The 23,977-nt window shown below is 39.5% G+C and overlaps 1 pseudogene; it reads right to left on the bottom strand.

Moving 5' to 3' along the window:
- Nucleotides 1-689: 689 nt before the first annotated feature.
- The window catches only part of LOC136391702 (lactosylceramide 1,3-N-acetyl-beta-D-glucosaminyltransferase-like), a 109,369-nt pseudogene continuing 86,081 nt past the window's right edge, over nt 690-23,977 (bottom strand).

The following is a 23,977-nucleotide window of genomic DNA, read 5'->3' as shown; positions in this document are numbered from 1 at the left end:
GCTGATACAAATCCCTCTAAATCTATTGTGCAGCCTCCTATGCATTCATTATTTTCATCATCTTTTTGTCACCAGCCAACCATTTAACTAGTTTACAGTCAGTTCCAAAGTACTTTATGTATACTAGGAATCAGGAGTAGTCCAATGTCCTATAGGCACCTCACCTGGCCCTCTCTGTAGTGGATTGGGTTCTTTATCAAATCAACCCCAATACTCCCCATTTAGAGCTGTAGTACTGACTTGCTTTAGCCTCCAGCTTCAGAATGTACATTTTCTAATCACAATCAATCAACCAGCCATTATTCCTACCGATGTAATGCTCTCCTAAGGAGTGGCTCTGGGTTAAAAATAAATAAATGCAAGCAAAATGAATGACAATGGGTGGAAAAAAGACAATATTAAACAAGTATTCTTCAGTTGATTTAAACTTGGCTAAGGAGTTCAGAAAGTCTCGTTTCAAAAGTGAGTGTTATACATAAAGGGGAGAAGGAACAAAGTGATCCTCAACTAAAATGCCTCAGTTTTCACTTATAAAAGGATGGATCAAAGACAAACAATGGTAAAAATACATTTTTACTTTTTTTCAAAATATTTTCTGGTTTTTTTCATATTTGTATTTCACTTAAGGTATAGACAAAGATAGAAAGGTTTTTCATCCAGGTTTGGCTCATAGTGAAAATATGCATCGTCTAAATACTATAGGCAAATGCAGCACTATAAGGATATGTCTCCAGATAGGTCAATTTGCAAAGGAGAACTATTTTAATTATTCTGCAGTGTATCTGGCAAAAACAGCAGCAGGAGCAACAACAACAACAACAAAGAAAACCTTTTGAAATTGTTTTTACTTTAGGGTTTGTGGCAACTTCCCAAACATCTTGAAGATCTTATACATGTCCATGAGATATCATCATTTTATTGTCGATACAGAGTGATAAGGAGTTTTACCTTCTTCAGAGGAGAATGATGGTATTGTGGTACTGTCCCCGTTTTATTGGCACAAAAGCCCACAAACACATCAACTATGTAAAGACTAGTTAAGTGTGTGTGACACCTCACAGACTGTGGCGGCTGCATCATTAGCATCACATCGGCAGCTTCAGAGGTATAGTCGGGGTAAACTGGCTACTGGTATATTTCATAGGAGGTGCAGTATTTGCTACGTTTACCTCTAACAGGAGGGGCACCATGATGAATAAGACCAATTCAAAAGTCTTTAACATCAATTTGTTCTGAACTTTGGAGGTAGTCAGTAAGTTTTGGCATGTGAATAAATATGTCACCATCAACAGTCATAAGGAATTTGGCATGTGGACAAAAGGTATTTGCTCAACTGAACTGCGGAAGTAATTTAAGAGTAAGATTATAGGAAGAATCAGTAAAGTCTTGCTGAGTCATATCATTGTACATCTGGTCTTCCCAGACCAGTTTCCTTTGAAGTTCTTCTCTAGTCAGTGGATTAGAAGGTGTTCCTAAGGCAAACAGAGTTTTGATGTTGGCATTGAGTTGTGACTGAACACTTCTCATTGCCCCACTTTTTTTTTTTATTGTAGAACATCAATCATATTTTCAGGAGCAGTATTTATAAACAGTAAAAGGAGAACATCTTGTGCTTGACAGTTCTCTTCGTGGTTAATCAAGTATTGGTAATGGGTAGCCCCAACCTCATTGTACTTTGAAGATAGGTTCTCATTCATAAAGTCATAGATATTTATGAGGTGTCTTTAAGAGCAGGACTTCATATGGCTCACCATAAAAACACGAGGCTCAGTATAAAACAAGTGGCAAATAAGTGGATGAACTGCCATTTTTTCATTCTCTGCCACTAACAAATATTCTGACATCCACTTTTATTCAGGATCTGTGTTAAATGGGCATTTGCTCCTTTGAGACCATAGAACTTCATATTCTCTAGAACAGATGTCCCTCTTAAGATAGATTGGTCATTAAAAATGGGCCCTGGCTGGTTGGCTCAGTGGATAGAACATCAGCCTGATGTCCGGATGTCCTACATTTAATTTCTGGTCAGAGGGTCAGAGCACAGAAGAGAAGAGACCATCTGCTTCTCTTCCTCTCCCTCTTCCCCTCCCGCAGCCCGTGGCTCAATTAGTTTGAGTGTTGGCCCCTGGCACTGAGGCTAGCTCTGTTGGTCCAAGCGCATCAGCCTCATGTGTTAAAAATAACTTGGTTGATTCGAGCATCAGCCCCAGATGAGTGTTGCCAGGTGGATCCCAGTTGGGGTGCATGTGGGAGTCGGTCTCACTATCTTTGCTCTTCTCGCTTAAAAAAAAAGAGAGGTTGGTCATTAAAAATGTAAAAGCAACTTCTTATTTCATAAAATATTTTCTTTCAGTAACATTTTTGCTGAGGTTACAAAAGAATGGAACACACTGCAGAACAAGGACACTGGCACATCAACATGTTCCCATATCAGCATCCTTCATTAGTTCAGTGACTGGCTTTGTGCAGGTATTCTATGTACTTCCTTTGGTGAAAGTAAGTGTAATTGTGTGGTAGGACACAGGTGGGATACTGGGAAGGCTAGTGATGTTTCACTGTTAATTCCCTATCAGAGTAAGTAGCAATTCCAGTGCAACCTGGAATTGACAAAATTCAAGCCCAGCTTCTTTTTCTTTTCTCTTCTTCCTCCTCCTCCTCCTCCTCCTCCTCCTCCTCCTCCTCCTCCTCCTCCTTCTTCTTCTTCTTCTTCTTCTTCTTCTTCTTCTTCTTCTTCTTCTTCTTCTTCTTCTTCCCATCTGGGTTGTTGCTCTATTGCAACTGTAGCCATCTAGCACCTGAGGTGGAGGCCATGGAACCATCCTCAGTGCCCAGGTCAACTTTGCTCCAATGGAGCCTTGGCTGCAGGAGGGGAAGAGAGAAATAGAGAGAAAGGTGAGGGAGAAGGGTGGAGAAGCTCACCCCCTGGTGAGCATGCCAGGTGGATCCCCGTCAGACACATGTGGGAGTCTGTCTCTCTGCCTCCTCACTTCTCACTTCAGAAAAATACAAAGAAGAAGAAGAAGAAGAAGAAGAAGAAGAAGAAGAAGAAGAAGAAGAAGAACATATTCAGTGTTCATGGATAGGAGAAATGAACATCTCCATAGATTCAACATAATTCCTATCAAGATATCAATGTTATATTTCATAGAACTACAAAAAATATTCAAAAAACTTATATAGAACCACAAATAACCCTGAATAGCCACAGCAATCTTGAAAACAAAAGAAAAAAGTTGGAAGAATCACTATCTGATATCAAATTTTACTACAAGGCCATAGTAATAAAAACAGCATGATACTGTCATAAAAACGGACATATAAATCAACAAAATAGAATTGAGAGCCCAGAAATAAACCCACACCTTTATACTCAATTAATATTTGACAAAGGTGTAAAAACATACAATAGAGTAAAGATAGTCTATTCAATAAATGGTTTTGGGAAAACTGGACAGATACATGCAAAAAAAAATTAAACTGAACCACTTTCTTACACCATACACAAGAATAAACTTAAAATGAATTAAAAACTTAAATGTTACACTCAAAACCATAAAAATTCTAGAAGAAAATATAGGCAATAAAATTTCAGATATTTCTCACATATTTTTTTTATGTGCCTTGACTGTGGGCCTTCAGCAGACCGAGTAACCCCTTGCTCGAGCCAGCGATGTTGGGCTCAAGCTGGTGAGCTTTTGATCAAACCAGATGAGCCCTCGCTCAAGCTGGAGACCTCGGGGTCTCGAACCTGGGTCTTCCGCATCCCAGTCCGACACTCTATCCACTGCACCACCATCTGGTCAGGCTGATATTTCTCATAGTAATATTTTTTCTGATATATCTTCTCAGGCAAGGGAAACAAAACAAAAAAATAAACAAATGCAATTACATCAAATTAAAAAGTTTTTGAACAGCAACAAAAACCATCAATAAAATGAAAAGACAACCCACCGAATGGGAGAACATATTTACCAATTCATCTATAAGGGTTGAATATCCAAAACTTACAAGAAACTTATAAAATTCAACACCCAAAATACAAACAATCCAGTTAAGAGATGGCTGGCCAGTGGCTCAGTGGATAGAGTGTCAGCCAGTGTATGAATGTCCTAGGCTTGATTCCCAGTCAGGGCACACAGGAGAAGCAATCATCTGCTTCTTTCCCCCTCCTTCTCCCCCTCTTCTGCCTCTCATTGGCAGCCAGTGTCTCAATTTGTTGGAGTGTGATCCCAGGCACTGAAGATAGCTCTGCTGGTCCAAGCACATCAGCCTCAAGTGCTAAAAATAGCTTGGTTGATTTGAGCATTGGCCTAGATGGGATTGCAGGTGGATCCTGGTCAGGTGCATGCAGGACTCTACCTCACTATCTTCCCTCCTCTCACCTAAAAAGGAAGGAAGGAAAGAAAGAAAGAAAGAAAGAAAGAAATAATAAATAAATAAGTAGGTAAAGGACCTGAATAGACACTTCTCCAAAGAAGACATACAGATGACCAATGACATATGAAGAGATGTTCAATGTCACTAATCATCAGAGAAATGCAAATTAAAACCACAATGAGATATCACCTCCCACCTGTCAGAATGGCTGACATCAATAAATCAACAAACAAGTGCTGGTGAGGATGTGGAGAAAAGGGAACCCTCCTGCACTGTTGGTGGGAATGGAGACTGGTGCAGCCTCTGTGGAAAGCAGTATGGTGTTACCTCAAAAAATTAAAAATAGAACTGTCTTATGACCCAGAAATTTCACTTCTGAATATTTATCAGAAGAAACCTGAAACACAAATTTGAAAGAATATATGCACCCCTATGTTTGTTGCAGTGGTATTTACAGTAGCCAGGATCTGGAAGCAGTCCAAGTGCCCATCAGTAGATTAGTGGATAAAAAAGTTGTAGTACATTTACACAATGAAATACTACTCAGAGTTGTAGTACATTTACACAATGAAATACTACTCAGCTGTAGAAAAGAAGAAACATGCTTTTGCAATAGCATGGATGAACCTGGAGAATATTATGCTAAGTGAAATAAGCCAGTTAGAGAAAGACAAGTTCTATATGATTCATGTATATGTGGAAAGTAATGAACAAAATAAGCTAACAAACAAAATAGAAGCAGACTCATAGACATGGAGAACAGCTGTCAGGGGAATGGTGTTGAGAGGCTGGGTAAAAAAAGGTAAGGGGATTAAGCAAAGAAAAAATACTTATAGACACAGACAACAGTGTGGGAATTGCAGGAGGGAAAGGAGGTACCGGGAGGTGGAGGAAGGTAGAGGGAAGACAGAAGGTGATGGAGGGAGACTTGACTTGGGGTGGTGAACACACAATGCCATGTACAGATGACGTAGTGTAAAGTTGTGCACTTGAAACCAGTATAATTTTGTTAAACAATATCACCTCAATAAATTCAATTAAAAATGAAGAAAAACTTGCTTGCTTTATTTCAGACAAGGACTGGGCATCCAGAGCTGAATGGGCTCCCTCACTTTCCCCTTGGGGAGTGGGCTATATTTTTACTGTTTAAGCCAGGGGTCCCCAAACTGTGGCCTGTGGGCTGCATGCGGCCCCCTGAGGCCATTTATCTGGCCCCCACTGCACTTCTGGAAGGGGCACCTCTTTCATTGGTGGTCAGTGAGAAGAGCATAGTTCCCATTGAAATACTGGTCAGTTTGTTGATTTAAATTTACTTATTCTTTATTTTAAATATTGTATTTGTTCCCATTTTGTTTTATTACTTTAAAATAAGATATGTGCAGTGTGCATAGGGATTTGTTCATAGTTTTTTTTATAGTCCGGCCCTCCAACAGTCTGAGGGACAGTGAACTGACCCCCTGTGTAAAAAGTTTGGGGACCCCTGCTTTAAGTTATATTGGGTATTTTGTAAATTTTACTCCAATACAATAAAACCCATTTGTCCATTTAGGCTATATTAAAAAGGGGCAATGTCATTTTCTTTAAGGTTAAACCAACCGACAATTATTTATTGAGTGCCATTGTTTACTTTGTTTTGTGTTGAGAGGTATACAGAATGTCATAATTGCTGCCGAAGAAAAGATGATAGTAGACCCTTCAACACAAAGATGACAAGGTCAAGTAAAAGACCAAATACAAAAGGCTGGAAACCAGGGAGGGAAAGAGAGGCATATTTTTACATCTATTTTCTCTGTCCTTTCTCTATAGCTCTCTCACCTATAACCAGTGTAAATCTTAAGCTTGATCCATCAGGACATTGATGACACTAAAGGTTATTGAGCAGGGATAAAATGAGGTCATAGAAACCAGAAGACCAAACTTTTCCCACCAACAAGTCTTCAAAGAGGCTATTTACAAAGCTCTGTCTGAATTTTCTAAGGCTCTAATGAAATAATTCGCACACTCACACAAACAATCCAGCCTTCAGGAGAGATTGTAACTAGATCATGTTTAGCAGGTTCATTCTTTATTTTGCCTTTTCAAAAAATTTACAATATTAAAAAAATGACCTCTGAGAAGCAAAAAAATTTATAAATTGTAGTCTTTTAGAAATTTGTTCAGATAGATGTTACTCATATACCTTCATTTGGCAAACAGTCGTATGTCCACATTACAGTGGATACATATTCTGGATCTATAGTAACCTCTGTCAGAACAGGAGAGGCTGCTAAGCATGTTATAGCTCATTGTCTGTATGCATTGTTCTATTATTGGATTTCCTAAACTGGCTAAACTGAAAATGCTCCTGCATATGGAGCAAAAGCATTTACTGTATTTTGTCATGCTTACAATCTTTAAAGTTAAGGTATTATTAAAGTGTACTCAGCAAACATTTTAAGGACAATTAAAAAAATTTAAAAGGGGGTGGTCATATCCTGGAACTCCTATGGGTCTACCATATCATGGTTCTTACTTAAAAAAAAAATTACATTTCTTTTGAATGCTGATGAACAGGAGACACCAAATCTTTTTCGCCTGCAAACTACTACCTTCTTTATTAGATCCAGCTAATAACACTGTTTTGTCTTTTTCCAAATAGCTCCAGATATATGGAAGAGATTTATATAGGCGGATGGGGATCCTCAAACCCCTCAGCGAGATCTTCTGAGCATGGCTTTTAAGATACCTAGAGGCAGAAAAAGCCCAATAGAGATCAGGGGAACTACCAGCTTTTAGGATACACCCTTAAAGGCTCCAACGCCCCAAAGGGGTCTCATAGGATGCCATCTGGGTCCTGCTTCAGTAGTGGAAAGGAAGGTCATTGAGCTAAAGCCTGCCAGGCTTATATGCCTCTGCTGTGAGGAAACAGGGACACTGGAAGGTAGGCTTCCCCCTCGCTCCTCTAAGGGAGGGTTCAGTCTCTTCCAGCCCTGCTCCAGCCACCTATGACCTAACCTTGCCCAGAATGCTGGGGTTAGCCACTAAAGGCTGAAGGTGCCCAGGGCCGTCGGCCCCATCTACGACACTGTGGAAGAGCCTAGGGTATTTCTTCCAAGAAGCAGGCAAACTGATCTCATTTGCACAAGGGCCACTTAACTATGTTTTGCCTGAATAGTCAGGTTTTTTATTCTTCCCTCAAAGATCTCTGTTGTGAGTGTTGACAGTCCTATTTTCTGCTGCTTTGCTTAATATATAGTGTTTCCTTTATCCCTCCTACCTCAATGCCCCACTCATATTTCAGGCTGGGACCTACTCCTAATTTAGAGCTCACTTTCCCCTTTTGCCAATTTCTATTATGAATCTACCTTTGCCACCCAGCTTAGTGTATCCCAAGGTTCTCTTTACCAGGCCACAGTCTCAGAGCTCCAGGGAAAAGCAACCTGGTCTCATCTCTCCAGGCAGAGGAGAACAGAAGCTCCATATCCACGCATGCTGCAAATGGCTTTTTCAGTCTACCTGAATCATTACCAGCTAGAAGCAGTGGTCATTGGGACTTGGACACGAGCTGCAAAGTATAGAATGGTGCCAACTATTCCAGTGCCATGAGGACTTTTCCTGGATGTGGACTTTTCCTGGACTCCTGATCCCTGTGACAGCTCCTAACAGACTGAACTGTGGTTGGGTTGCATTTTTCAGAAATTTGGCATGGTGATGGGGCCAACTTGGACTTGGTGAACATGTTAAGGACACTACTCTTTTATGGATTCTTGCTGTATTGGCCAAGAGTTTGCTTAAAGGCTTTTAATCACTGTAAAAAAAATAGAAGACTGGATAAAGAAGATGGGGCACATATACACCATGGTATACTATTCAGCTAGAAGAAATGATGACATCGGAGCACTTACAGCAGAATGATGGAATCTTGATAACATTATGCGGAGTGAAATAAGTGAATCTGAAAAAAACAAGAACTGCAGGATTCCATGCATTGGTGGGACATAAAAATGAGACTAAGAGACATGGACAGGCGTGGGGTGGTTACGGGGGGGTAGGGGTAGGGGCGGAGGTAGAGGGGGAGGGGGAGGGGTACAAAGAAAACTGGATAGAGGGTGACGGAGGACGATCTCTCTTTGGGTGATGAGTATGCAACAGAACAAAATGACAAGATAACCTGGAAATGTTTTCTTTGAATATATGTACCCTGATTTAGTGATGTCACCCCATTAAAATAAAAATTTATTTATATAAAAAAAGAAATTTGTTGATAAGAGATTGAATCAAAACAAAAGATATATGGCTGCCCAACCTGAGTAGCGTCAAATGCAAAGAAAAATTCACCAAAACAGAATTGTGGTGCGTGGTAAATAAAGGAACATACTAAATATTCGTACTGAAACAGTTAAGATATTCTGGAATTTGATTACATTTGATCAGCTAGTCATTGGTTAATATGCAATTTTTTATTTACTATTATTGGCCCTGCCCGGTTGGCTCAGTAGTAGAGCTTCAGCCCAGCATGCAGATATCCCTGGTTCAATTCCCTGTCAGGGCTCACAAGGAGAAACAACTATTTGCTTCTCTACCTCTTCCTCTCTCCCTTCTCTCTTCCCCTCTTGCAGCCATGGCTTGACTGGTTTGAGTATATCGCTCAGGCACTGAGGATGGCTCCATGGAACCTCTGTCTCAGGTGCTAAAAATAGCTTAGTTGTGAGCATGGCCACAGATGGGCAGAGCCTTGGTCCAAGATGAGGGTTGTTGGGTGGAACCCAGTTGGGGTGCATGTGGGAGTCTGTCTCTCTATCACCCCTCCTCTCACCTAAAAATAAATAAATAAATCTATTTCACCATATCTTCAGGTTACAAAAAAAACCAAAACTATGGATCGTGGTTTTCACTGTGGATTAAGTAATTAATCGGTTCCTAGTGGGGCTGATTTTCCATACCTCTTTTCATACTGTTAGCTTCTTCCAAAATTATTTTAATCTTTTGGATGATTCTAAATGAACTATATATAGCCCAACCTCCATTAATAAACACATTGCAATGTTCTAACCTGGTTTTCTTGCCTCTTTGTTAGGGATAGCTCAGGGACAGCTCCGGGTGGACCTATGTAATCTTTCTCTGCTTTGATGGTGACTAGAAGCAGGCAAACTCCCTTAGCTAGTTTACATGTTAAAGGTACTTCTGGAAGATGTCTGGTTGAAGATCTAAAAGCTCCTCTCTCTGGTGAGCAAGGGCAAACTCCTTCAGTGACATGAATTGACAATAAGAAGCATATTCAACAAACTTAAGTAACCTTTTGTACCCCCCTTTTTTAAAGCCACAATACTGTTATTAGAGAAAGTTTAGACTTAATGTTTTCTATTGTGTCACTCTGCCCTACTTCCCCCAGTTGACAACAACAGAAAACCGTCTAACATGTTACTACTTCTTAACTCTTGCCAACAGGCGGAAATCTCCAAGTCTGATTTTTAAAATTAATTTTTAAATCCTTTCCCATTTCTGATTTTGCTTGCATGTCACTCACTTATTTTCTTATTTTCTATATAGAAATGCTTGAGTTATGCATAAAACCTTTTAAAAGGAATCTTTCAGATAATGTATTATTAAGTATTATAAAATTATTATTTTACATCACTTTTATTATGTAGCTCATTTTAAATGAGCCAGAATATTTTAATCATCTAAGTAAAGTCAATTTTATAGCTTAAAATTGAAAATATATCTGCACACTTTTTCCATAAAATATGCATGCATGATTTTCAGCTCCATTTAACTAATGTGTTTTGGAAATATGTTACAATAGTAAATGTGACAAATCTCAGTCAAGAAAAAAAGTAATGTAAAAATTTGTTATTAACAGCAATATATATATTTTAAATTTTACAGACATCCCTATTTTGAAATATTAATCATTTTATATATATAACTGTTGTATTTCCATGCCATTTATCTAAACTGTAGTAATTACAACTTTGGGGTCAGAATTGCAAATTACATGAAATAAATAAACTGTCAAAACAACATAAAATACTCACAATGCATTTGCAAAAGAAAAAAATTGCAACTGTTAAGGAATTAAGGCATAATAAAAAAAATCAGATAAGGCCCACAGCATGGATGTATATAGCAATCGTATTATTGAAAATGATTTCTTAATTAAACTAGTGATATAAAAAGGAAAGTTGTTTGATAATTTGGATTGATGATGTTCATAATCAGCTCCTGATGAGCATATTAAATATACAAGGTCCTATATGTAAGGCATATTTCTTTGCGGATATCACTTTGCTCAGATGTAACTTAACAGTAAAACTGAGCCAGTCTTTAAATGTGTATTAAAAAGTTTGGATGACAGAACATTTCTATAAGGCAAAATTGGTTTGTGGTTTCTACTGTATGAAGGAGAATTATTGTGCAGAGTATATGAAGTCCAATTTTATGGTTTGCATGGTTGAGGAGTAGCTAGAGCTTTCAGCTCAACCACACCTGTCATGAATAACAATACATTTAATTTACATAGCGATTTCCTCAGTGGAATTCCAAGAACTGCATAATCTCATTTAGATTTATAACATCTTTCCTAGGAGCCACCAAGTAGAAAATGTCTCTATTTTAAACAACAGAAGGGGAGACAGACAGAGATCCAACCATAGCTTGTGCCACATTAGAAAGTACTTCCCTAATAATGGCAGAACTCCCAACAATCCCCACAAACAGACTCCAAGTGCATAGCCTCTAATGACCTTGTGAAGGCACTACATTTCTACAGTGGCAGCATCAGTCCACCATTGTCAGACAAACATCAGTATTGGAAGAACCAAAACTATACATTCTCAACCTCTTCCCCCAACACCTTTTCCAAGCTGGCCCACTACCAATCACTACCATTCAAGCTGACTCTGTGTCAGGACTGTAGCTTCTGGGGCCTAGCACCCATCTCTTGCCTCAGCCCCCAAAGGTTCTGATCTTCCTGGACTTTGGTTTCTACAAACTGGATCTTCTCCGCTTATTCCTTTGGACTAACTTATCTAACCACAGGACTTTCCTCCTCGACTTTGATTTCTGTGCCTTCGTTTTCCTTCCTGGCTTTGCCTTCAGCATGGGGGCTGCTAGTCATCCATGAACCCTGCCAAGGCTCAACACTTCCAACCATGATTCCACAGGACAAACCCTAGCCAGCCTATCAGCGAGCTGGATGCCCATGGCCCCAGCTCCACTCCAATACAAGTAGCTCCTCTAGCAGTGAAGTCTAGTGTCTTTCTATGTGACACTGATGGCCTGAAAATGGGACTAAGGAGAACAGAGTCACAGACCAAGACCCCAGCAAGCCTGCCTTACTGTGGCCACAGTGTACTGCCTGGTGACTTGCCAGCATTGCTGCAAAAACTTAAAGGTCTTCACAGGTGACAGAAGGAAAAAGTGAGGGTGATTAGCAGCTGGACAGATAACTCCAAAATGCATGTCTGCAAGCAATGGAATGTAGCATAATCTTCCTAGGAGCTGGGCATTATATAATCATGATCTCTGGGTCCTAATCCAGCACCATGGCTGTATTGCTCCTACAATAATCTACATTAAAAATAACTAACTAACTAACTAACTAACTAACTAACTAACTAACTCTGTGTGGGACTTTTCTGAGCAAGAGACTAGTTTCCTGAGTCACTCTGAGTTGTGTTAGTGAGCAGCTTGCAAACAAGACCACTTTAAGACAGGCAAGATATTACCTCTTAAAAGGTAGAACCTAGGCCCAGGCCGGTTGGCTCAGCGGTAGAGCGTCGGCCTAGCGTGCGGAGGACCTGGGTTTGATTCCCGGCCAGGGCACACAGGCGAAGCGCCCATTTGCTTCTCCACCCCTCCGCCGCACTTTCCTCTCTGTCTCTCTCTTCCCCTCCCGCAGCCAAGGCTCCATTGGAGCAAAGATGGCCCGGGCGCTGGGGATGGCTCTGTGGCCTCTGCCTCAGGCGCTAGAGTGGCTCTGGTCGCAACATGGCGACGCCCAGGATGGGCAGAGCATCGCCCCCTGGTGGGCAGAGCGTCGCCCCTGGTGGGCGTGCCGGGTGGATCCCGGTCGGGCGCATGCGGGAGTCTGTCAGACTGTCTCTCCCTGTTTCCAGCTTCAGAAAAATGAAAAAAAAAAAAAAGGTAGAACCTAGCCTCCAGAAGCCATCTCAACTATTTGAACTGGTCTTTAAAAATATGTCCCAGAGCCCTGGCTAGTGGCATAGTAATAGTGGCATTAGCCTGGAGTGCCAGGGTCACAGACTCCAGCACAGGGTCACTTGTTCGATCTCAGGGTCACCAGTTCGACCCTGAAGTCATTGGTTAAAGCCCTAGTCAGGGCACATATGAGAAGCAATCAATTACAACTAAGTGTAACAACAAGTTGATGCTTCTCTCTCTTTCTCACTCTCTTTATGTGTCTCTCTGTTCTCAAAATAAATAAATAAATAAATAATAAGTAAAAATATGCCCTATGAACTCTGGCATTTCTTCTGTGCTGATTGTCCCTGGCCATTTCCTTTTTCTTTTTTTTTGTGACAGAGACAGAGAGAGACAGAGAGAGGAACAGACAGACTGGAAGGGAGAGAGATGAGAAGCCTCAATTCTTTGTTGCGGCACTTTAGTTTCTCGGTGATTGCTTTCTTGTATGTGCCTTGACTGGGGGGGCTACAGCAAACTAAGTGACCCCTTGCTCAAGCCAGTGACCTTGGTTTCAAGCTGGTGAGCCTTGCTCAAAACAGATGAGCCCGCGCTCAAACTGGAGACTTTGAGGTTTCAAACCTGGGTCCTCCGTGGCCCAGTCCGAAGCTCTATCCACTGTGCCACCACCTGATCAGGCTGTCCCTGGCCATTTTCTGACTGGCTCCACCTTTCTTCCATTAACCTGTTGCCACCATTCCACCACTTGGCTCTGCCTGCTCTTCAGTGTTAGCTGCCAGTGAGCTGTGGCCAGGCTGACTCATATAGTTCCTCATTCATCAGAATACATCCAAGTACAATGTTCTAGTTCCCTCCTCAGCAGTCTATTTCAACTCAGGGTTTGGTTAAGTGATTTTCAATCATTACCACCCATTAGCGCTCTCACTCCCAACATCTCCAACCAAAAAAAAAAAAAAAAGAAAAAGAAAAAAAAAGATGCATACAGATACATAGACAGACAGATAAATAGATAGATAGATTCACCAAACAGCTATTCTCCTATTTTTTCTTTCTAAAATAACCCTAATTTTGCTCAATATGAAAGTAGGCCGAGCTGAAAATATTCTCCTTCCCTGACTCCTGGGCAGTTAGGGCCCTGAGAGCCAGGTCTGGAGATGAAATGCAGAAGGAAGTCTTTGGAGAGAACATCCCTTTTCAAATAAAAAGATAGACTCGAAGACAAACAAGTTGGGCCCTTCTTCTTTTAGAATGAATGTGCATATGGAACTGGAGATGGAAAAGCCAATCTCAATCATTAGGCAACAAAGCAGAAGACAAGAGCCCCATGCTAAGGATGGCAGTGTGGAAAAACAGAAAGCTGGAACTGTGATGCACTGAGGGGATGCTTTCCAGGCATGGACTGCCCACCTCTGGACTTCCTGTTACAGAAAACAAAACAAAACCCTGTTTGGTCAGAGTTTTCTATTTTTCTTTTTTCTTTTTTTTTTTTTATTATAATAATTTTATTTTTTTTTAATGGGGTGACATCAATAAACCAGGATACATATATTCAAAGATAACAAGTCCAGGTTATCTTGTCGTTCAATTATGTTGCATACCCATCACCCAAAGTCAGATTGTCCTCTGTCACCTTCTATCTTGTTTTCTTTGTGCCCCTCCCCCTCCCCCTTTCCCTCTCCCATTCCCCCCTCCCCCCCGTAACCACCACACTCTTATCAATGTCTCTTAGTTTCACTTTTATGTCCCACCTACGTATGGAATAATGCAGTTCCTGGTTTTTTCTGATTTACTTATTTCGCTTCGTATCATGTTATCAAGATCCCACCATTTTGCTGTAAATGTTCCGATGTCATCATTTCTTATGGCTGAGTAGTATTCCATAGTGTATATGTGCCACATCCTCTTTATCCAGTCATCTATTGACGGGCTTTTTGGTTGTTTCCATGTCCTGGCCACTGTGAACAATGCTGCAATAAACATGGGGCTGCATGTGTCTTTACGTATCAATGTTTCTGAGTTTTGGGGGTATATACCCAGTAGAGGGATTGCTGGGTCATAAGGTAGTTCTATTTTCAGTTTTTTGAGGAACCACCATACTTTCTTCCGAAATGGTTGTACTACTTTACATTCCCACCAACAGTGTATGAGGGTTCCTTTTTCTCCACAGCCTCTCCAACATTTGCTATTACCTGTCTTGCTAATAATAGCTAATCGAACAGGTGTGAGGTGGTATCTCATTGCAGTTTTGATTTGCATTTCTCTAATAACTAAAGAAGATGAGCATCTTTTCATATATCTGTTGGCCATTTGTATTTCTTCCTGGGAGAAGTGTCTGTTCATATCCTCTTCCCATTTTTTAATTGGATTGTTTGTTTGTTTGTTGTTGAGTTTTATGAGTTCTTTGTAAATTTTGGATATTCGGCCCTTATCTGAGCAGGTGTTTGAAAATATCATTTCCCATTTAGTTGGCTTTCTGTTTATTTTGTTATCAGTTTCTCTTGCTGAGCAAAAATTTCTTAGTCTGATGTAGTCCCATTCATTAATTTTTGCCTTCACTTCTCTTGCCTGTGGAGTCAAATTCATAAAATGCTCTTTAAAACCCAGGTCCATGAGTTGAGTACCTATGTCTTCTTCTATGTACTTAATTGTTTCAGGTCTTATGTTTAGATCTTTGATCCATTTTGAGTTAATTTTAGTACAGGGGGACAAACTGTAGTCAAGTTTCATTCTTTTGCATGTGGCTTTCCAGTTTTCCCAGCACCATTTATTGAAGAGGCTTTCTTTTCTCCATTGTGTTTTGTTGGCCCCTTTATCAAAAATTATTTGACTATATATATGTCGTTTTATTTCTGGACTTTCTATTCTGTTCCATTGGTCTGAGTGTCTATTTTTCTGCCAATACCATGCTGTTTTGATTGTTGTGGACCTGTTTTGATTGTCAGGTATTGTAATGCCCCCAGCTTCATTCTTTTTCTTTAAGATTGCTTTGGCTATTCGAGGTTTTTTATAGTTCCATATAAATCTGATGATTTTTTGCTCTATTTCTTTAAAAAATGTCATTGGAAGTTTGATGGGAATTGCATTAAATTTGTATATTGCTTTGGGTAATATAGCCATCTTGATTATATTTATTCTTCCTAGCCAAGAACAAGGAATATTCTTCCATCTCATTATATCTTTTTCAATTTCCCTTAACAATGTTTTATAGTTTTCATTATATAAGTCCTTTACATTCTTTGTTATGTTTATTCCTAAGTATTTTATTTTTTTTGTTGCAATCGTGAAGGGGATTATTCTTTTGAGTTCGTTCTCAATTGTTTCATTGTTGGCATATAGAAAGGCTATTGACTTCTGTATGTTAATTTTGTATTCTGCGACCTTACTGTATTGGGTTATTGTTTCTAGTAGTCTTTTTGTGGATTCTTTGGGGTTTTCGATGTATAGGATCATATCATCTGCAAAAAGTGATACCTTTACTTCTTCTTTTCCGATATGGATGCCTTTTATTTCTTTGTCTTGTCTGATTGCTCTGGCTAGAACCTCTAGGACCACATTAAATAAGAGTGGAGAGAGTGGACAACCCTGTCTTGTTCCTGATTTAAGGGGGAAAGTCTTCAGTTTAGTGCCATTTAATATGACGTTAGCTGATGGTTTATCATATATGGCCTTTATCATGTTGAGATATTTTCCTTCTATACCCATTTTGTTGAGAGTTTTAAACATAAAATTGTGTTGTATTTTATCGAAAGCCTTTTCTGCATCTATTAATAAGATCATGTGGTTTTTGTTCTTTGTTTTGTTGATATGGTGCATTACGTTAACCGTTTTACGTATGTTGAACCATCCTTGAGATTCTGGGATGAATCCCACTTGATCATGATGTATTATTTTTTTAATATGTTGTTGTATTTGATTTGCTAGTATTTTGTTTAGTATTTTAGCATCTGTATTCATTAGAGATATTGGTCTGTGTTTTGTTTTTCTGTGCTATCCTTGCCTGGTTTTGGTATGAGGGTTATGTTGGCCTCATAAAATGTGTTTGGAAGTATTGCTTCTTCTTCAATTTTTTGGAAGACTTTGAGTAGAATAGGAACCAAGTCTTCTTTGAATGTTTGATAGAATTCGCTGGTATAGCCGTCAGGGCCTGGACTTTTATTTTTGGGGAGGTTTTTAATGGTTTTTTCTATTTCTTCTCTACTAATAGGTCTGTTTAGGCTTTCTGCTTCTTCTTGACTCAGTCTAGGAAAGTTGTATTGTTCTAGGAATTTATCCATTTCTTCTAGGTTGTTGAATTTAGTGGCATAAAGTTTTTCATAGTATTCTACAATAATTCTTTGTATATCTATGGTGTCCGTGGTGATTTCTCCTCTTTCATTTTGGATTTTGTTTATATGAGTTCTTTCTCTTTTTTTCTTGGGAAGTCTTGCCAAGGGTTTGTCAATTTTGTTGATCTTTTCAAAGAATCAGCTCGTTGTTCTATTAATTTTTTTCCTCTTTTTTGCAATTGAATTCTAGTTTCAAGGCTTTATGATCAGAAAATATGCTTGGTACAACTTCAATTTTTCTGAATTTGCTGATGTTGTTTTTGTGGCCCAACATATGGTCAATTCTTGAGGATGATCCATGTACACTGGAGAAAAATGTATACTCAGTCACTTTGGGATGAAATGTCCTGTAGATGTCTATCATATCCAGGTGCTCTAGTGTTTTGTATAAGGCCACTATGTCTTTGTTGATTCTCTGTTTGGATGACTGATCTAGAGCCGTCAGCGGTGTATTGAGGTCTCCTAGTAATATTGTATTTTTGTCAGTTTTTGTCTTAAGATCAATAAGTAGCTGTCTTATATATTTTGGTGCTCCTTGGTTTGGGCATATATATTAAGAATTGTTATGTCTTCTTTTTTTTTTTTTTTTTCATTTTTCTGAAGCTGGAAACAGGGAGAGACAGTCAGACAGACTCCCGCATGCGCCCGACCGGGATCCACCCGGCACGCCCACCAGGGGCGACGCTCTGCCCACCAGGGGGCGATACTCTGTCCATCCTGGGCGTCGCCATGTTGCGACCAGAGCCACTCTAGCGCCTGAGGCAGAGGCCACAGAGCCATCCCCAGCGCCCGCGCCATCTTTGCTCCAATGGAGCCTTGGCTGCGGGAGGGGAAGAGAGAGACAGAGAGGAAAGTGCGGCGGAGGGGTGGAGAAGCAAATGGGCGCTTCTCCTGTGTGCCCTGGCTGGGAATCGAACCCAGGTCCTCCGCACGCTAGGCCGACGCTCTACCGCTGAGCCAACCAGCCAGGGCCTGTTATGTCTTCTTGATTCAGTGTTCCCTTAGCCATTATGAAATGGCCATTTTTGTCTCTGAGTACTTTTCCTGTCTTGTAGTCAGCATTATCCGATATGAGTATTGCTACACCTGCTTTTTTTGGATGTTATTTGCTTGGAGTATTGTTTTCCAGCCTTTCACTTTGAATTTGTTTTTATCCTTGTTACTTAGATGAGTTTCCTGTAGGCAGTATACAGTTGGATTTCCTTTTTTAATCCGTTCTGCTACTCTGTGCCTTTTTATTGGTGAGTTTAATCCATTTACATTTAGTGTAATTATTGACACTTGTGAGTTCCCTATTGCCATTTTATATCTTGCTTTCTGTTAGTTTTGTGTCTTGTTTGATCCTTCTCTTTCGTTTTTCTATCTTTTGTTTTTATTTGGTTTTATTCCATCCATCTTTCCTCTGTTGCTATCTTTTTTATCTCATGTGCTTCTGTGGTGGTTTTTTCTATGGTGGTTACCTTTGAGTAATGAAAAGGGTCCCTACCCTGTTCATTGTAGCTCACTATTTTGTGAGTACTTTTGCACTCCATCGTCCTTTGCTACTGTTAATCTCCATCTTCTCCCCCCCTTTCTTTTTGTTGTTGTCACAGTTTAAATTTGGTTTTATTGTGTTCTTCTTGGAGCTTTTACTTGTGGCTCTGTTTTTTTTTGTTCTTTGTATCTGATTGGAGAACCCCCTTTAGTAATTCCTGGAGTGGGGGTTTTCTGATGATAAATTCCCTCATCTTTTCTGTATCTGTGAATGTTTTTATTTCTCCTTCATATTTGAAGGATAGCTTTGATGGGTATACTATTCGTGGCTGAAAGTTCCTCTCTTTCAAGACTTTAAATATTGGGGTCCACTCTCTTCTAGCTTGTAGAGTTTCTGCTGAGAAATCTGATGATAATGTAATGGGCCTTCCTGTATATGTTGTATTCTTCTTTTCCCTGGCTGCCTTGAGAATTTTTTCTTTGCTGTTGGTTTGTGTCAATTTCATTATGATATGCCTTGGAGTAGGTTTGTTGGGGTTAAGAAAACTCGGAGTTCTGTTTGCTTCTTGAACTTGAGGCTTTAGTTCTTTCCACAGGCTTGGAAAGTTCTCATCTATTATTTGTTTGAGTATGTTCTTCATTCCATTTTCTCTCTCTTCTCCCTCTGATATACCTATTATTCTTATGTTATTCTTTTTGATGGAGTCAGATAATTCTTGTAGGGCTATCTCATTTTTTATAATTTTTGAGTCTCTTTCTTCTTTTCTCTGTTGTGCCTCAAGTTGCTTGTCTTCTATTTCACTAATCCTCTCTTCTACCTGACCTGTTCTATTAGCTAAGCTTGTTACTTCGTTTTTCAGCTCGTGAATTGAGTTTTTCATCTCTGTTTGATTTGTTTTTATAGTTTCAATTTCCTTGGACATATATTCTTTGTGTTCATTGAGTTGTTTTCTGAGCTCCCTAAATTGCCTTTCTGTGTTTTCTTGTATATCTCTGAGTATTTTTAGGATTTCTATCTTGAATTCTCTGTCATTTAACCCTAAGGTTTCCAATATATTAAGTTTTTTCTCTATAGATTTTTTCTCATCTAGCTGTGTTACCTCTCTTTCTTTTGTATCCATGATATTCAATTTTCTCTTCCCTAATGGTATCTGAGGGTGGTTTTGTTGGTAGTATTAATGAGATTTAATAAAGAATAAAAAGTTAAAAAAATAAAAAATCAAAAAGAGTTTTTTAAAAAAATTAATAATGAAATAAAGAAAAATAAAGTAAAATAAAAAATTTTTAAAAAAGGAAATTATTCCCCCCCTCCTTTTTTCCTCTCCTCTCCTCTCCCCTCTTTCTTGAGAAAAACTTGTGGTGAACTGTGAATTATAACAAACAGTGCCTGTAATGGAGGGCCTGAATTGGGGAAAAGTAATAAAGGGGCAAAAAAAAGGAAAAAAAAAAAGAAAAAAGAAGGGCTATGACCCACAAAAAGCAAATAAGGAAAAAATTTGGGTCAAAAATAAAATGATTTGCTTTTAGATGTTGGTTGACTAAGAGTTATGATGAGAAGAATAAGAGGAAAACAGAAAAATGGGGGGACAAATTAAAAAATTACTATTGTATTTAGTGGAAGAAGAACTAGATAAAATGGAGAGCCAGGGATGGGAGCACTGCTAGTGAGTTAAAAAGGTGAAGTAAAAACCCCCGAAAATGCCACAAACATAAGTTTGAGTCCCAGATGAGATAATTTGTTTGTTATTGAGGTTTGAATGAGAGGAGATGTAAAGGAGAAAGGAAGAAACTAATATAGAGGGAGAAAAGCAAGAGAGAGAGAGAGAAAAATAGAGGGAACCACTAAAAGAAGAAAAAAGAAAAAAGAGGAGAGAGAGAGAGAGAGAGAGCGAGTTAAGAGTTTTGAAGTGCAACCCTCATAGAGAGAAAGGAAGAGGAGAGAAAAGATAATGGGAGATGTAACACTTATGGGTAGTGTAGTTCAAGGAGAGGAGAGAGTAAGACCGGCAGAGAGTTAATCGGCCAAATTGGAGGAGGAAAAAAAATATCAAGAATGAAGATAAGAGAAACAAACGAACAAATATAATAAAATGGGATAGGTTATAAAGTCTGCAGATTATTCTTGATTTTGAGAGGTTATCTTCTTGCTTTTTCTTTTCTCTCCCTCTTCCTGGTCGGTGACTCTGTACCCCGGGTTCTGCCCCTGTGGCACGCTCAGGTAGAGGTTTGCAGTTGATAAGACTCTATGGCGATGTCATGTATTGTGCTTTAGTCTCGTTGGCAGTTGAGGCACATTAGCATTTATAGGCTCCGACTGTGAGAGAGTCCGTGTTCCTGGAGCCTTTCTCCTAGTCTTTCCTTCCTCAATTAGTAGCCTGATAATCCGGCTATGGGGTTGCTTCTGCCTCTGCCTGGATAGTAAGAGGCTCAAAGAGCTGGCAACTCCCCACTCTATTTTCACTCAGCACAGGGCTCTGGGTAAGGCTCAGTCAGTCAGAGCTGCTAGCAAATCAGGCGGGGTTTACGCTCACTCAAAGACCTCTGGCTCTGCCACTCTGTCTGGTAACACAGGCGGGCGCCCACTTCTGGGGCGCTTAGAGGAAACTCTCGCTCACTATCTGTGCGCGCAGACCAGGATATCCGGCCAGTAGTCTCACGCTCTGAGTGAAACCCCCAACCGCATGGAAAATTTGCAGCGTTGGAATTGGCTCTCGCTCCGTCCCCATGCGTGGCTTTTGCTAGGCACTGGGGCGGCCCGAGATTCCGTTTTGGCCCACACAAAGGCCCCTGACTCTGCCCCTCTGTGCGATAACATGGGCGTGCACTTCCAAGGCACTCGGAGGAATCTCTCACTCACTATCTGCGAGCGCAGACCAGGATATGAGGCCGGCTGCGTTTCCCTCTGAGTGAATCCCCTACCAGCACGGAAAAGTTCCACCGTTGGAATTAGTTCTCGCTCCCTCCCGTGCGCGGCTTTCCCAGGGCGCTGGGGCTGCCCAGAGATTCCGCTTTCGGCCCACCCAAAGGCCTCTGACTCTGCCTCTCTGTGGGGTATCATGGGCACCCACTCCCAGGGCTTAGGAAGAAATCTCTCGCCCATTATCTGCGTGTGCCGACCAGGAGATCCGGTAAAATGGCTTCCCCACTTGTCTTTCTTTGTTTGGGTTTGGCGCGAGTGTTAGCTTGTATTGCCCGGGTTGCCACAGGATCAGTTTTTTCTCGGCTTGGATCTCCGTGCCACAGCCTGGTTTGGCCGTTTGTGCTGTGGCCTGGATCTATTCACCCCCTTTGCCCACCTCAGTTTCTATATTCATGGATCCCAGAGAAAGCCGCCTTGTTTAGGTTAGTGAGGAAGGCAGAGCATTTCTTACTCCCTATTTCCTTCGGGGTTTGGTTATATATTTAGCCAATTTTTCGCTTGACCATACCTTCGGGTATATTGCGAAACATCTGGAGGCTCCAAGGATAGGTTTTTCTGTTTCTGGTTGAAGATCTTGTTGAGTTTTGGGGGAGATTTATCGGTATCGCTTCCTACCCCGCCATTACTCTGACCTCTATTTTTCTATTATTTGTAGCCAAATTGCATTCTTACCAGATACATTGTTCTCCTTTTCCCCATTGAATTTTGACTAGACAGATATTTTCACATCCTAATGTTCAAAGCTCAGGACCTTACTTTTTACATTCCTTGGCTTAAAAAAATTTTTTTTTTCATTTTTAAAAATTTATTTAAAAACTTACATTTAATGAGGTGACATTGATCAATAAGAGTACATAAGTTTCAGGTAAATATTTCTATAACATTTGAACTGTTGATTATATTGTGTCCCTACCACCCAAAGTCAAATAATTTTCTGTCACTGTATATTTGTCTCCATTTATGCCCTTACCCACACCCCTCCCCCACATCCCCCTCTTTCTGGTAATGACTTCACTTTTATCTATGTCCATAAATCTCAGTTTTATATCCCACCTATGTGTGAAATCATATAGTTCTTAGTTTTTTTTGATTTACTTATTTCATTCAGTATAATGTTCTCAAGGTCTATCCATGTTGTTGTAAATGGTACTATGTCATCATTTCTTACGTCTGAGTAGTATTCCATAGTATATATGTACCACATCTTCTTTAGTTCTCTATTGAGAGACATTTTGGTTGTTCCCATGTCTTGGCCACTATGAATAATGTTGGGATGAACATGGGAGTGCATGTGTCTTTATATTCCAATATTTTTGAGTTTTTGGGGTAGATACCCAGTAAGGACTGCTGAGTCATGTGGTAATTCTACTCTTATTTTTTTGAGGAACCACCATACTTTCTTCCATAATGGTTGTACTAGTTTGTATTTCCACCAGCAGTGAATGAGGGTTTCTTTTTTTCCACAGCCTCTCAAACATTTGTTATTACCTGTTTTGTTGATAATAGCCAATCTAAGAGGTGTGAGGTGGTATTCATTGTAGTTTAGATTTAAATTTCTCTAATTGCCAGTGAAGATGAGCATTTTTTCATATACTTGTTGGCCATCTGTATGTCTTCCTGAGAGACATGTCTGTTCAGGTCCTCTCCCCATTTTTAAATTGGATTGTTTGCTTGTTTGTTGCTGAGCTTCTTTATATATTTTGAATATTAACCCCTTATCAGAGCTGTTTTTTGTGAATATCAACTCTCATTTGGTTGGCTATCTGTTTTGTTGTCAGTTTCTTTTGTTGTGCAGAAGCCTTTTAGTATGATATAGTCCCATGCATTTATTTTTTACTTTATTTCCCTTGCCTTTGGGATCAAATTCAAAAATTGTTCTCCATGACCAAGGTCCATGAGTTTAGTACATTATATTTTTATCTATGTAATTTATTGTTTCAAGTCTTATATTTAGGTCTTTGATCTATTTTGAATTAATTTTTGTGCAGGGAACATACTATAGTCAAGTTTCATTCTTTTACACGTGGCTTTCCAATATTCTCAACATTTATTGAAGAGGTTTTCTTTTCTCCATTGTGTGTTTTTGACTCCTTTGTAGAAGATTCTTTGTCCATATATATGTGGTTTTATTTCTGTGCTTTTGATTCTTTACCATTGGTCTGTAGCTCTGTTTTTCTGCCAATATCAAGCTGTTTTGATTTTTGTGGTTCTATAGTATAATTTGAAGTCAGGTAGTGTGATACTTCCAACTTCATTCTTTTTTCTCAAAATTGCTTTTGCTATTTGGGTGTTTTTTTATGATTCCGTACAAAACTGATGATTTTTTGTTCTATTTCTTTAAAGAATGACATTGGGATTTTGATGGGAATTGCATTAAACTTGTATATTACTTTGGGTAACATCACTATTTTAACCATGTTGGTTCTTCCAATCCATGAACATGGAATATTTTTCCATTTCAATGTGTCTTTTTCAATTTCAATAATGTTTTGCAGTTTTCGGTATATAGGTCCTTCATTCATATCCTTTGTTCTGTTTATTCCTAGGAATTTTATTTTTTGTTGCCATTGTAAAAGAAGTTATTTGGGTTTATTTTCCAAAGTTTTATTGTTGGTGTATAGGAAAGCAATAGAATTTTCTATGTTTATTTTGTTTCCTGTGACTTTACAGTATTGGTTTATTGTTTCTAACAGTTTTTTAGTGGAGGCTTTGAGATTTTCTATATACAGGATCATGT

This window comes from Saccopteryx leptura, chromosome 2 (genome assembly GCF_036850995.1).
Source record: "Saccopteryx leptura isolate mSacLep1 chromosome 2, mSacLep1_pri_phased_curated, whole genome shotgun sequence".
NCBI classification, from domain to species: Eukaryota; Metazoa; Chordata; class Mammalia; order Chiroptera; family Emballonuridae; genus Saccopteryx; species Saccopteryx leptura.
The sequence above is the reverse complement of the archived record's forward strand: the minus strand, read 5'-3'. Positions and strand labels throughout refer to the sequence as shown.